Below are 12974 nucleotides of genomic sequence, written 5' to 3' on the forward strand. Positions count from 1 at the left end.
TTGCGCTTGTTGTCAAAGATGTTGTGTTCTTGTATCACAAGTCAGTTGGAAGGATCAGATCAGTTATCAAGTTTGTTACCGGTTCTCCCTCTAGGTTGGCCAAATTCAAAGAATGTGCTGCTCTCGAGAAGATTGATTGTAAGAAGATGGTTTTCCTTGATGTGAAGACCAGGTGGAATGCTACGTATCTGATGCTTGAAGCTTCCATTCCATATGAAAAGGTATTTAAGAGGTTAGAGAAGGAGGACAAGAGTTTTCGTTCTAAGTATATTTTCAAAGAATATGAAAGTGAAGCTTTACCTAATACCGATGATGATACTGTTGTAATTGATAATGAAGATTATTATCTTAGTTCATATAGTGAATCTGAATGTGAGGTAGATGTATCTAGAAAGAATAATATTAAGAAAAGGAACAAGCCCCGTCATCATGCTCCCTATGCTGCAGACTGGTCATATGCTAGGTGTCTTGTTAAGTGTTTAAAAATCTTCTTTGATGTTACTGTTAAGTTCTCGGCTTAAGTTCAGGTTACTTCACATGAATTTCTATGGCAGTTGGCATTGATCCATGAACAGTTGGTTCGTCTTAAAGCTATAGGAAACCGAGATCCTCATATTTCTAGGATGGCACAAATAATGTTTCGGAAGTATAACGCATATTGGGGGGATTATGAAGATATGAACTCTGTTATGTATTTTGCTAAGTTGCTTGATCCTCGGGAGAAAGAATCTGGTTTGAAATTTGATCTAGAATGTTTGTATGAGCAAGATGATTTCAGGGTTACAACTGTTTTGAAGGCTGTGAAACAAGATATGGGAAGACTTTATGATGAGTACACCAGCATGTATTCAAATGCCAATGCAGAGGAAGGTGAAATCATTACTTACTATTGATCATCATTAGTTCATTACTTAATATTGCTTATTTGCTTTTTATCATTACTTACTATTGATTTTTTTAATGTCTTAGGTATTGGGTCAACAGCTGCTGCTCGTGTTGATGACATGGTTGTTTCTGTACAAGAAGAGAACATTGAGGATATGCTTGAATCAAGGAAGAAAAGGCGAAGAATGGATGTTCATAGTACTCATCCAAAGTCAGAACTTGAAAGGTATTTACTTGATGACTGTGAAGCGTCTACCAGGGAGTTTGATATTCTGGCATGGTGGCAGGCTAATAGTACCAAGTACAAGGTGCTATCACTTATGGCGAAGGATATTTTGGCAATACCAGTGTCTTCTGTTGCATCAGAATCTGCATTCAGTACTGGAAAGCGCATTCTTACCCCATGGAGAAGCTCGCTATCTGCCAGGACAGTTGAAGCACTTCTCTGTACGCAAAGCTGGTTGCAGAAACCTATCTCTCTTGATTTTCTGTGTGACTATGTACCAGATGACAATTCCAACATTGAAGATGGTAATAGAATCTCTTCTCTTTTGACTTGAAATTTGAATGAATGTTATCTTCTTTTATCTGTTAGTTTTTATACCTTTTATCATTGGACTTCATTGAATATATTTGAATATTTCTTCTTTGCATTCTTGTTGCAGACATTTTGGGAAAGGATGAAGATTAAGGGGATGATTGGCTTGAGAGATGGATGGACTGCAATCTTTTACTGGTCTGCTACTTGAGAAATGAAGATCAAATGGATGACTCTTTTTCTTTTACTGGCAACTCTTTATGCTACTTGCTTTTTAACTTTGGTTTCATCAGAATTTTTGGTTAATCTTTAGACTTAAGACTTTGGTCAATTTGTTTGTGAACTTCAACTCTGTTTTTATTCTCTAGACTATGGTTATCTTGTCAAGACTTAAGTATGGAATGTAGACATGTAGGATCAGTTTATTAGAAATTCAGAATGTATTTATGTACAGGTGCAGGGTATAGGTGAAAACCGAACCGAACCGAACTATAACCGAATAGTATCGGTACGGTTAAAAACCGAACCGAATACTAAACAGTTCGGCTGCAGTTTTAATTGTGATAACCGCACCGAACACAGTTAGGTGAACGGTTTTAGCTATAACCGCACCGAACCGAACCGTGTGCAGGCCTAAATTTAACCTAGTTTGGACGGGAAGATCTCGTTTCCTTTATAAGTAGGCAAGTTTGGCCTCAAAATCTTGGGCCTCCACGGTCTCTGAAAATCTCCGTGTCTATGATAATCAAAATCATCACAACCACATCAAAAGCATAATGATTTCTCCTTCTTAGAAGGTTGTAATACTAGATGCATTGAGGCAATGACTGTGTGTAGTGTTCCTTTCAAAAAACCATGTGTTTTTATTCATTTTATTTAAATAAAAAATCTATTATCACAAATTCACCTTTCAATAAAAGGTTAAATGTTTCTTTGAAGTTGCCTTCGTGTAACAAAAATCATGAGCCAACAGCTCTTCTATCGGTTGTTCGGTGCGGTTAGTGTGTGATTATGGGTTGAACCGTTCACCGAACCGTAAATCTAACGGTTATTAAAATGAAAACCATGACCGACCGTTGGATCATCGGTTCGGTGCGGTTTCGGTGCGGTTATTGCGGTTTCGGTGCGGTTAGTGTGCAGCCCTAGTTAAATTATAAGCGTTTTTTTTCTTGCATTTCTTGATTGAACGTTGAAGACGTCCCCTATGCCTGACCGTGATGGCTGGCCGGCATATCTGTCACAGACGGTATTGATTATGTTTTTCATACACTTGGATGATGGGTGGAAATTCTTTACGGTTTTTCTGAAATCAAAAATTCATGCATATAAAGATTAATAAGTTTCCAGAGAGGACATCCTATGTAGACATGTTACAGGATCAAATTGAAATTAAACTGCGCAGGCTTCCTTGTAAAAATCGGTGTTTGTTGACTTATTGTGACTTGATTAACAATATTAACGAAATGGAAGTTGAACTGTACATCCATGATCTACGAACGGCTGAACTGATCAGTTCAATTTTACAACATCTAACTAACTTTTCTCAGGACGAAAATTAGAGAATTTTACAACATCCATGATCCATGATCTATGACACCTTAGTGAGGTCCTACATATATAGCTTCATATTACCCCTATTCATGTTTATCATCCTCAAATTTCTTTTTCTTCACAAATTTCTTTTGCGTCCAACTACATCTGGTATTTCTACCTTTCGTCTGCCTTTAATGTTTAGTAATTGGGTAACTGTTTTACGATTTTGAGAGGAGAAGTCATTGTGCAAATACATTGTTGCAGTTGATTTAAGTTTACGACCATCATAGATGATAGACCTTCTGTTGTTCATTCACACGGCGGCTAGGGTTTGATTTTTTTTCTTTTTTTCTCATCGCTGCAAAGTGAAATGTATGGAAAACATTTTACTACTTGTAACTTTGATATTTGTAAGGCGTAGAAGCTTCCCGTCTAGATTAGGGTTTATTCTGGCCCTCGATTAATTTCTATAGATGACCGTAAATTCTGACCGGTTTATCTATAATGGAAGGTTTTGATTAGAGAAGGTATGTACTTCTGTATCCTTACCACTCTAATGCATGACAGTCTCCACTATGACTGGGTCGCTGGGATATTCTAATTAAATGGATCATTTAAGGGAAGACATGTAGAAGAAAAAAGAGTTTTTTTTTTTTTTCTGAAAAAACTTAGATTTTGATATTTTATTAAAAACACATCAAAAGGTTGGATATTTTAGCTTTCCAGACAAACTTACGGTTAGGTGGGGATGAACTCCCAACCATAAGGATACCAAAAAACTTTTTAAAAAAAAAAGAAAAAACCAGCCAGATTGAGCTGTTACATTTGCCAACCATAAATATTTATATATGTATTTGAGAATTTTAGTGTCCCCCAAAATTCAGCGAGTATCATCAATATATATTCCGGGAGTATAAATATATACTTACTGACCCGGTTTCTGTAATTAAGACAAAATAAATAATGTGGTGGTGTTTAGGAGTTGTAGATTTTCTCAAGTTTATTTAGGGAAAATAAAAAATTCTTCTTGATCCCGCGAATCTTCCTTCAAAAATCTCAAACGAATCTCTTTGTTAATAAATACTAGTTGAGATTAATTACTTTCCCTTCCGTGCTTTTCTTAACACGACCAAAAAAATCTCGATGTATTCTTTTATGAAATTTTAACAAATCTGAATACACATATTTATGACTTACTAATGCACAAGATTTTTTACGTTTGGTTTAATTAATTAAAAAAAGAAAAGAAAATCCAACCGTATGAAAATTACGTTTAGTATATTTAAAATAAGCCACACCATAAATAGCTTTTGAAAAAAATTCTAACTCATGATTTTTTACGGTTAGGTTTTATATGAGTCGAACCCAACTGTAAAACAGTTACGGCTGGTATTTTTGGAAGAAAACCCAACGGTAACTGGTTCTGAAACCTAATTTTTTTATTTCTTTCAATGAATCTAACCATTTCAAACGTAATTGGTTTGTTGATTACGATCACTTCTATCAATACGCTTCTTCCATCTTTGATAGAGAATCCAATCGACGGTTATAAGATTTTCGAATCGCCGATTGATCGAAGACGGTGAAATGATTTTGATTAAAAAAATAGGGAAAGATTTACCATTGATGAAGGAGAGGAAGTTAAGAAGAAGAAGAGATTTTCCGATTAGAATTAGGTTTTGATTTTAGTTTTTAGGTTTTTATTTTTTTGTTTTAGACATTTGGTATTGAACCAAGAATACCCGATAACCAATTTTTTGGTCATTAGGAATCCAAATGAAACCCTCTATTGTAATGTGACACCCCAATAATAGGTTTCTAATTAAAAGGAATATCGGAGTTACACTATACAGTCTCAAACCTCAATGACTGCCAATTATATTAGAGTTGAGACCAAATTCACTGCGAGAAAAGATGTATCGGTCCTTTCCAAATAAATGTGTTCAAGTAACATCACCAAAAGAATTTCCTTCTCCTTCTTAGAATGTTTTCTCAATCGCGTGTGAACGAAAGACTAAAAGCATTTCATTCCCAGCATCTCTTTCGTGCCTAAATTTTGTTTCTCACAAACGAGTACTCAACACCAAGTGGATGACTTCCTCAAGTTGACAACAAAGCATTCCAATTGCAATTGCAAATCTCATTTTAGAAAAGGTTATGTAAAACAGTAGTATCTGTTCTTGGTATCACGTTTTCATAACTTTTGGCATAGATTGATGCGTTCTCTTAACATGACTACCACTTTGGCCAACTTTCTAATGGAAGAGGACTACAAAGGGGACTTAAAGAAGACAATGAAAGAGCTGGAGATATTTGATCCAAAAGGGATTATTGACTGCAAGAGGATGGCCAGATGATACTCGATTCAGTTATTTAGTGTCTACCGATACGGAAAATATCCTTTTTTTCCTCCCAACTACGACTGCTAAGTGATAGATTGTTGTGTAAGTGGCCTTTGCTTTTTTGACTTGGCGTTACAATCTTGCATCTCCTTTTAACCTCTAATTTCGTACTAGATTTTTGTCGGTAAAATCCTTGAAAAATCGCCCAACTCTGCATATGTGGTCAATGTACTTTTGAATTCCAAAAACAACATACATGACCAAAAGGGCAAAATATGACTAAAAAAAACGATGCCCATGTCCCAGTACACGACTACTCTATGAATGTAGTGGGAACATGTTTTGGAGTGCACTAATATTGCGTTCAAAATATTGACCGGTCAACTGGACTCATGTTCAAGGTCAACAACACTAATTACTATTTAGTCGATGGTCAATAATACGTTTTTCGGGTGTCCAGTAGGAGTGCACCCGAGTGCTTGGGTCAATCAACCGGAATGGTGAACTGTCAATGGTATGTTTGTTGTACGTTTGTGGCACTCACTCAGTCCCCGTTTGATCAAAACAGTTGTTAAAAGTCTATTTTCGAGGACAAAAAAGGAATAAACGGTTGTTAAAAGTCCAAAATTATACTTTTGGAATTTCCGATTAGGAAGAGTAAGTGCGAGAATTTCACCCTTTTTTTAAGTCTTGTTCTGGCAAACAGCACATTTCGCACACATGAAATGGAGAACAGGTAGTAATATGGAAGCTACACTTTAAATTATTTTGATAGGTGAACATAGAGAAAAGACATACGTTGTCTAGCAACTTAGCTCATAGAACTGATAATGTGATGCTTAAAATCTAATTATAGAAACTAAAGCTGGATAATCCTTTCTTCTTTTTTGTTGTAATCTCTAATAGAACTAATAACAAGGTAGCTGACTGTGTTCCAAATTTTGGTGGAAAAATGGAGTTGACTGTATTACAAATTCTGTTCGTTAGGCGGAGTCTCATGAACAGAGATATTGCTTAAATTTTCACCTCATGCACTTGTAGATTAATACAGTATGTATGTTCCTTACCCTTCTCCGGATGAATCCATTTAAGAGAAGTGCTATAAATTTACAGATTTTTATAGAAACCAAAAGAAAATCTTGAAAACAAATTACTGATATTTAACATCACGGTTTAGTATGAGCTTTTCTTACTTTATTTCTGGATTATCTCCAATTTTTACTTTATTTTACAATTAAGTATTCAGTTTTGATGTGAAGGCCCTTTTTCCTTGCTTGATGATTGCCTTCCAGCATGATGAGCCATACGAACCCTTTACACGACATCACGAATCCATTGGGAAGCAAAATTTACACCCCTAGATTTTCCTTACTTGTCTTCAATAATAGAATACTAGAGTGAATTATTTTCTAAACCAAACCTCCAAACCCATTTTGCTAAGGGAGCCATATTGAAGTGTTCTAAATCTTGCAACAGATTGGTTTCTGTTCATTCATACGGCGGCTAGGGTTTGCTCTTCTTTTTTCTCGCCACAGAGACGATGGATCTAAAATGAAATGTATGTACATAACTTTCCTACTTATAAGGTAAACTGTGAAGATGTTTAACTTGTTCATGATTCGGTTGTGATGATTTTTCTAATCATAGAAACAGAGATCTCAGATCTACTGTTGATTTTTAGGGTTTTTATCTTTCACTATAGAGACGGCGGAGGCTAAAGATATTGAGGGCCTCAAATTTGAGGCCGAAACTTTCTTACTTATAAGGTGCAGTGATCTGCCCGTCTATATTAAGGTTAATTCTAATCGTTGATTTGTTTGCAATATAGGATTGAACGGTCAACACGTACACTATGCCTGGTTGTGCTTGCTGACCGACATGTCTATAACAGACTTTGTTGATTACGTTTTCATACATGTGGAAGGTGTTGTAGGGTTGGATACTTGGATGTTTTTACAATAAAGGCACCAAGTGAACTTGTTCGTACGATTTATTCATTTGAAATTTATTTTTTATTCGGTAAAGGGTAACTCGAATCAAATGTTGTTGCATTAGTAGAACTTCAGATGGTGCCTTTTATTCGATTTGGGATCTCAATTACGCATAAAAATGCCAATTGATGCCCTAGCATGGACATTATCTTAAATGTGTTCCACCCCGGTCACACAAATCTAACCTTAGTAATTTACACGATTAGGAGTGTAGTTGTAATTTACAACTAATTAAAGATAGCTAGAGATAGCTTGAACAACATCCAGACAGTCCCCTCCAAAGACCGTTCTATAGCCGCAAAAAAAACTTTTGTCCCACCATGTTTTGTTACTTACAACGTCCTCATGGGATCAGATAGGACTAAACCAGTAACTAAAGTATAGTCTATTTCTTAAAAGGAGGCATCAAAGTCAATTTTCAAGGTATCGTGATTCAATCTCAACTCATTGGCTAGATACTGTTGCTGCTGAGAAGAGCCAATTTTAAATAAAAGGTGTTTCCAGACAGAAACAATTTAAATCCAAAATCTCTAAAGAATGCTCGACATCTAGCTATTAACCAGAGAATTGAAGGTACAACTCCTCGGCCATTTAAATTATGAATCTCATTTTTTTAGAAACTGACGATCAATGTTTTCTATAGTCACAGGGAACCCTTTATTAATTAAATAGATATTAATTGTAACAATTTCATAGCAAAGGAACATATTTTGATGCGTAAATCCCCTTAAAAAATGCAAAGATCTTAGGGTGCAAAACTATGCACAAATGGCTTATACAGTAATCTAATTTAAGGCGGACCTGAAAGGAAATCAAAAACATTACTAACATTGTCATAAGACAAGGCAATGCTGAAGAACAAAGAACTATTGAAAATGCATACAGTTCCTAACCATACAAACATATTACTCCTTATCAAATGGCGAATTTGTGATATCAATCAAATTTCTTATAAAATAAAATAGAAAAAACCAAAAACAATGTTCTTTTTATTGTATCTCCTTAACAAAGAATTTTTGATATCAAATTTCTCATAAAATAAAATAGAAAAAACACATAGAATGTTCTTTTTATTATATCTGAATGTTCTCTTCAACAACTAACAGCGTAATCCGGATACAATAACGAAATTGTAATGGTTGATTCTTATTCTTTCTATTGTATCTCCTCTATCTTTCACATCAAATGGAGTTAGTCGTACAGCGAACTGTGCAATTAATGTATAGTATACCTATCAAATAGAGGATAGCATTATCTGATTCTTAATACAATTCAATCACTTTGTTAAATTTTAAAACAATACAAAGGAGTAGTACTAACGTATGTTTCCAAAGACTATTATTCTAATTCACACTCATATAATACAAGCAAAGCAACCATTTTTTCTCCAATGTCCATTTTTGAAAGAACTTTATAATCAAACAATTGCAAAGATCTCCCAAGCCACAGACGGCTTAAATAGCAATTTAAATCAGATCTGAAGGGTAAACGAATAATCAAACTAATTTGATGTAATTTTGTCATCACACATTCAAAATGCATACACTTATTCCTCACAGTAAAGCATTTAACTCCTTCGCAAAATGGGAAATTGTGATACTAAATTTCTCATTGGAATAAATAAATAAATTAAAACACACAGATCTGCAGGGAAAAAGTATACAGACACATTGCAACGTTTCAAAACGCAAACACTCACGTAGCTTATATGCTCCTCAAATTTCTTTGTACAGATTTTTATAGATAAGAACAGGAAGATTTAAGAAGTATTTTTACATTCTTGAGAGGAGAAATCGTTACGATGTAGATTGTTTTTGATATTTGGTTGTGATGATTTTGATAATCGGATCAGTTGTTTCTTGATATTTCTTAGGATTCGTATTTTCACTAGAGAGATGACGGAGGCTGAAGATAATGGCAAAAACTTTCCTATTTATAAGGCATAGATATCTGCCCGCGAATATTAGGGCTAATTCGAACCGTCCATTTGTTTTTGTTATTTGATTGAAAGCTCCACAGGTACCCTACGCCTGACCATGATTTCTGACCGAGAAATCTGTCACAGACGGTGTTAGACGTGGATGGTGTTTTTCCACCAATGGTTGTCATTACCAACATCCCAACTGAGGAGAGGGTGAGGTTGGCTCGAAGGATTTGATCCCTCACTGTAATACGTGAATAAACATAGTAACTCACAATCTGACCAAGTAGTTTTTTGTTCTTGTTGCCAGTGAACTTAACTTACTCAGCTACTACTCTTTCCAACCGGATGTAAGCTAGTTTCTCTTGCACTCAGCAGTTCCTCGAGGCAAACCAAAAGCAAGCAACAATTTCCAACAGGGAACCAGAAAGATACATCGGAAACCAAAAGGATACTAGCAACATTTCGTGCTCTATGACCATCTTAGGGAGCCAAAAGGATATATTGGAAATTTTTAGCTCTATACTAAATGAAAGCCCTTTTACAGGCAAAGGCTAATGAAGAGTAGTGGTGGGTGATGGATGAGAATGAAATGAAAGCAAAAAAATCTAACATTTCTACAAAATCTCAAAATCTACTTTGAGAATTAGCTAGATAGTCTGAATACTTATTTGATTACACAAAAGTTCAATGCTCGATAATTCAAACAGAATTCCAAAGTAATACATAACTGATAATAAGCCACTGCATAATAATACCAAACTATAGGCTTTTTATTTCTGAAGTTCCATCCCTCTCGAGAGTAAGACCGACTACCATAATTCTGCAATGCCAACTTAAAAGTGCTCCACGTGTACCAGCATTAAGTTGAATATTCTTTCTCACCAAAATTCTTGTGCACACAGCCCCATGATAAATAGAGGCAATAGTCTCATGAGTCAGGATCATAACCTCTCTGAGGTCTCAGAAAAGTTATTGTAGAGGTTTGAAGCAATGTCGTCACTTAAGGGTTCTGCAACTCAAACGATTACTGATGATGTTAGGCTTGTTTTGCCAAGGAAAAAAAGACTAATCAAACAACAGACCCTTCCGCAATTATTTTAAACTAATCATTACACACGAAGGAAGAAACGGGCAACATTTTGCATCTCTACAGTATACGGATTCAATTACAATACAAGGGTGCCAAAAAAAAAGAAATGACAGACATTGTTTCTTAATCTAATGGGAAGGCTGACAATCTTGACCACTATATCATAACTAAAGAACTACTAATATCCTTTCTAAAAATATATACCCATATCAAAATCCAATGTCATGAATGTGACCGGAAAACAGTTCTTACCACTCTTTTTAATACTATGTCTTTTTCCTAACATCCGGACGTTTCTAAGATGTAACATCCTTTTTTTTTCGATCGGCTTTGCATGAGGTTCTCGAAATGATTAACATCAGCAGTTGATTTCCATCCGTTAAATCCAGCAATTCGCAAGACCTGAGATACATATAGTAGCAATAGTGAGCCAAGTGCCAAAAGACCAAAGAAGAATCTATCGAATGTGACCAGAACATGGTTCTTATGAATGTTCTTAATACCATGAATCATACTATTTCAAATTCCTGACATGATGTGGTTTTTGTCCCTGCATCATACTATTTCAAAATCCTGACATCCAAAAGTTTAAACGGTCTAACTCCATCACATGAGGTTCTGCAATTAACGGATGACATTTCCATACTAAGGATTTCCCAGTCACGCACACAATTCCATACTAACATATTTTATTCATAGATCTAGTATACACATACATCTCAACTACACTAATCTAATAAGCAAAAAGCAAATATTGATAACTCAAAACTAAATTGTGGAGAAAAAAAGAAAAAAAAAAGTAGGAGAATAACTTACTTTGACCATTTTCTAGAGGAGCACTATCGACAGCTCCAAATATTAGTGACGATCATGCTTCAGATTTTCTTCTTAGATTAAACGGGAGTTCAACTCACAAAAACAATCCAAAAACCCCTGTACACGAAAAAAATTTATGAGCCTCAAATCAAACAATAGACAAGTAATGAAAAACTCAAACCCTAATTAAAAATAGAATAAAAATGAAGTGCTTACTGAAACGAATTCAAAACGCCCCAATTATACAACATAACAATATGTAGAGAAAAACTTGGTTTTTGAGAGGAAAAATCATTGTGTGGGTCAATGCCATCAACAACCGGACGGGTTTCATCTTCTTCCAGAAATTTCAGAGGAAATAGGAGATCAGTAGTACTAGTAAGAATACAGATGCTAAGATATGTGAGAGATAAACATACCCTTGAAGAATCATCCATAATTCAGAAGAAAAATTAGACGAGATCTATAGAAAATGAGCAAAGTGAAAGTTTTACTTCGTACGCGGCTGAATAATTTGGTTTTAGAGTATGTTTTTAGTTTATATATAAATGACCTAGACCTAGATGGAGATCTAACGGTAGGAGATGTTTGAGATTTTACATGGTCTGTATTGAAGTCTTGGACTCTTGGAGACTTAGTATTCAGTTTTTTGGTTAACTAGTCCTTGGATTTGAATTCCTGGGTCTAACAAATGACCCACTTTCCGTGTAATATTTGGTTTAAAGTATAAAAATGGCCCGGAAATGGTGAAGTTCATGTATCGTGACCGTATGCATTTGTAAAGTTTATTAATTAGTCGCCTAAGGCTAGCTTCATTGCCAAACTAGCTGCGGTATGTGTTTCGAAGACAAATATAGGTACCCGTATTCATATATTGTTGTACATATAATTTCCCAGGATATGTCTTAAGACTCTAGTCGTCTCTACAACGTCGACTTGAACATGAAAAGAAACCGAAATGCTTCAAAGTTGACATAAGCAGTCTAGATTAACTAGACGTACCTCAGAAAGAATCGAAAGCATGAGTACCATCAAGTAATTGCTACCTTTTTTTTTTTTTTTTTTATAAAATCCCTTTATTTTAGAATTACTTTTGTGATGTTACTGATTTATGTCCGTGTACACATATAACGTTATTTACACATTTGTCTTAGTAGCTTAATAGTTTCTGCACTTACCTTATACATTTGGCCCCTTAAAATGCCAAAGTTATCGTCTTCCTCCGCTTAGTATATTGTCATCAGCTGAAACTTTGTGATTTCAGTAGTGCATAAGTATTGGCTAAATGTGAATCTAACTAGTGTATCCTACATTTGCCTCTGACCTTATCCTTGGTGTAAAGGGTCAAATTAACCCGTATTCTCAAGTTCTCTACGAAGACAGACGGTGAAAGTGAAAGATACCATGCCATTCACCGTTTTACAATACTAATGTCATGGACAGCAGAAATTTCTAGAACTAAGCTAAAGGTTTTGTCCAGGCTCTTGAACATTGACTTGCAACACTTGTAAAGAAAAGAAAGTGAAGCTCATCAAAATGACAATTTGCATGACCATGATCTTTGACAACTCAAACTGCAGTCGTACATGGCTCTTCTGGTACCCATTTATCAGTAAAGTGAACTCGGGTCTGGTCAGGTTGAATATGTATTGAACATAAGCAACCAAGACATCTCATCTTTGTAATTTATGAATCTGATCAACTAGTTTTTCTTTTTTCTTGCAAGAAAGAGTTAAACATACTTGAGCGAGTTAAACATACTTGAGCGAGTTAAACATATTGGCCTAAAAGGAAGGACATTCCAGCCACAATTACATCAAAATTGAGAGCCAGATAGATGCACAGTTTCTCAAAA

General features: G+C 35.2%; 1 long non-coding RNA gene across 1 annotated transcript; it reads right to left on the reverse strand.

The window, feature by feature from the left end:
• Positions 1-9907: 9907 nt before the first annotated feature.
• Positions 9908-11612, reverse strand: LOC113342752. Its single transcript, XR_003356823.1, has 4 exons — positions 11539-11612; positions 11120-11236; positions 10556-10705; positions 9908-10222 (listed from the first exon to the last, which is right to left on the reverse strand). It is a non-coding gene; the product is annotated as an uncharacterized LOC113342752 (long non-coding RNA).
• Positions 11613-12974: the final 1362 nt, after the last annotated feature.

Source organism: Papaver somniferum, unplaced genomic scaffold (genome assembly GCF_003573695.1).
Source record: "Papaver somniferum cultivar HN1 unplaced genomic scaffold, ASM357369v1 unplaced-scaffold_47, whole genome shotgun sequence".
Taxonomy (NCBI): domain Eukaryota; kingdom Viridiplantae; phylum Streptophyta; class Magnoliopsida; order Ranunculales; family Papaveraceae; genus Papaver; species Papaver somniferum.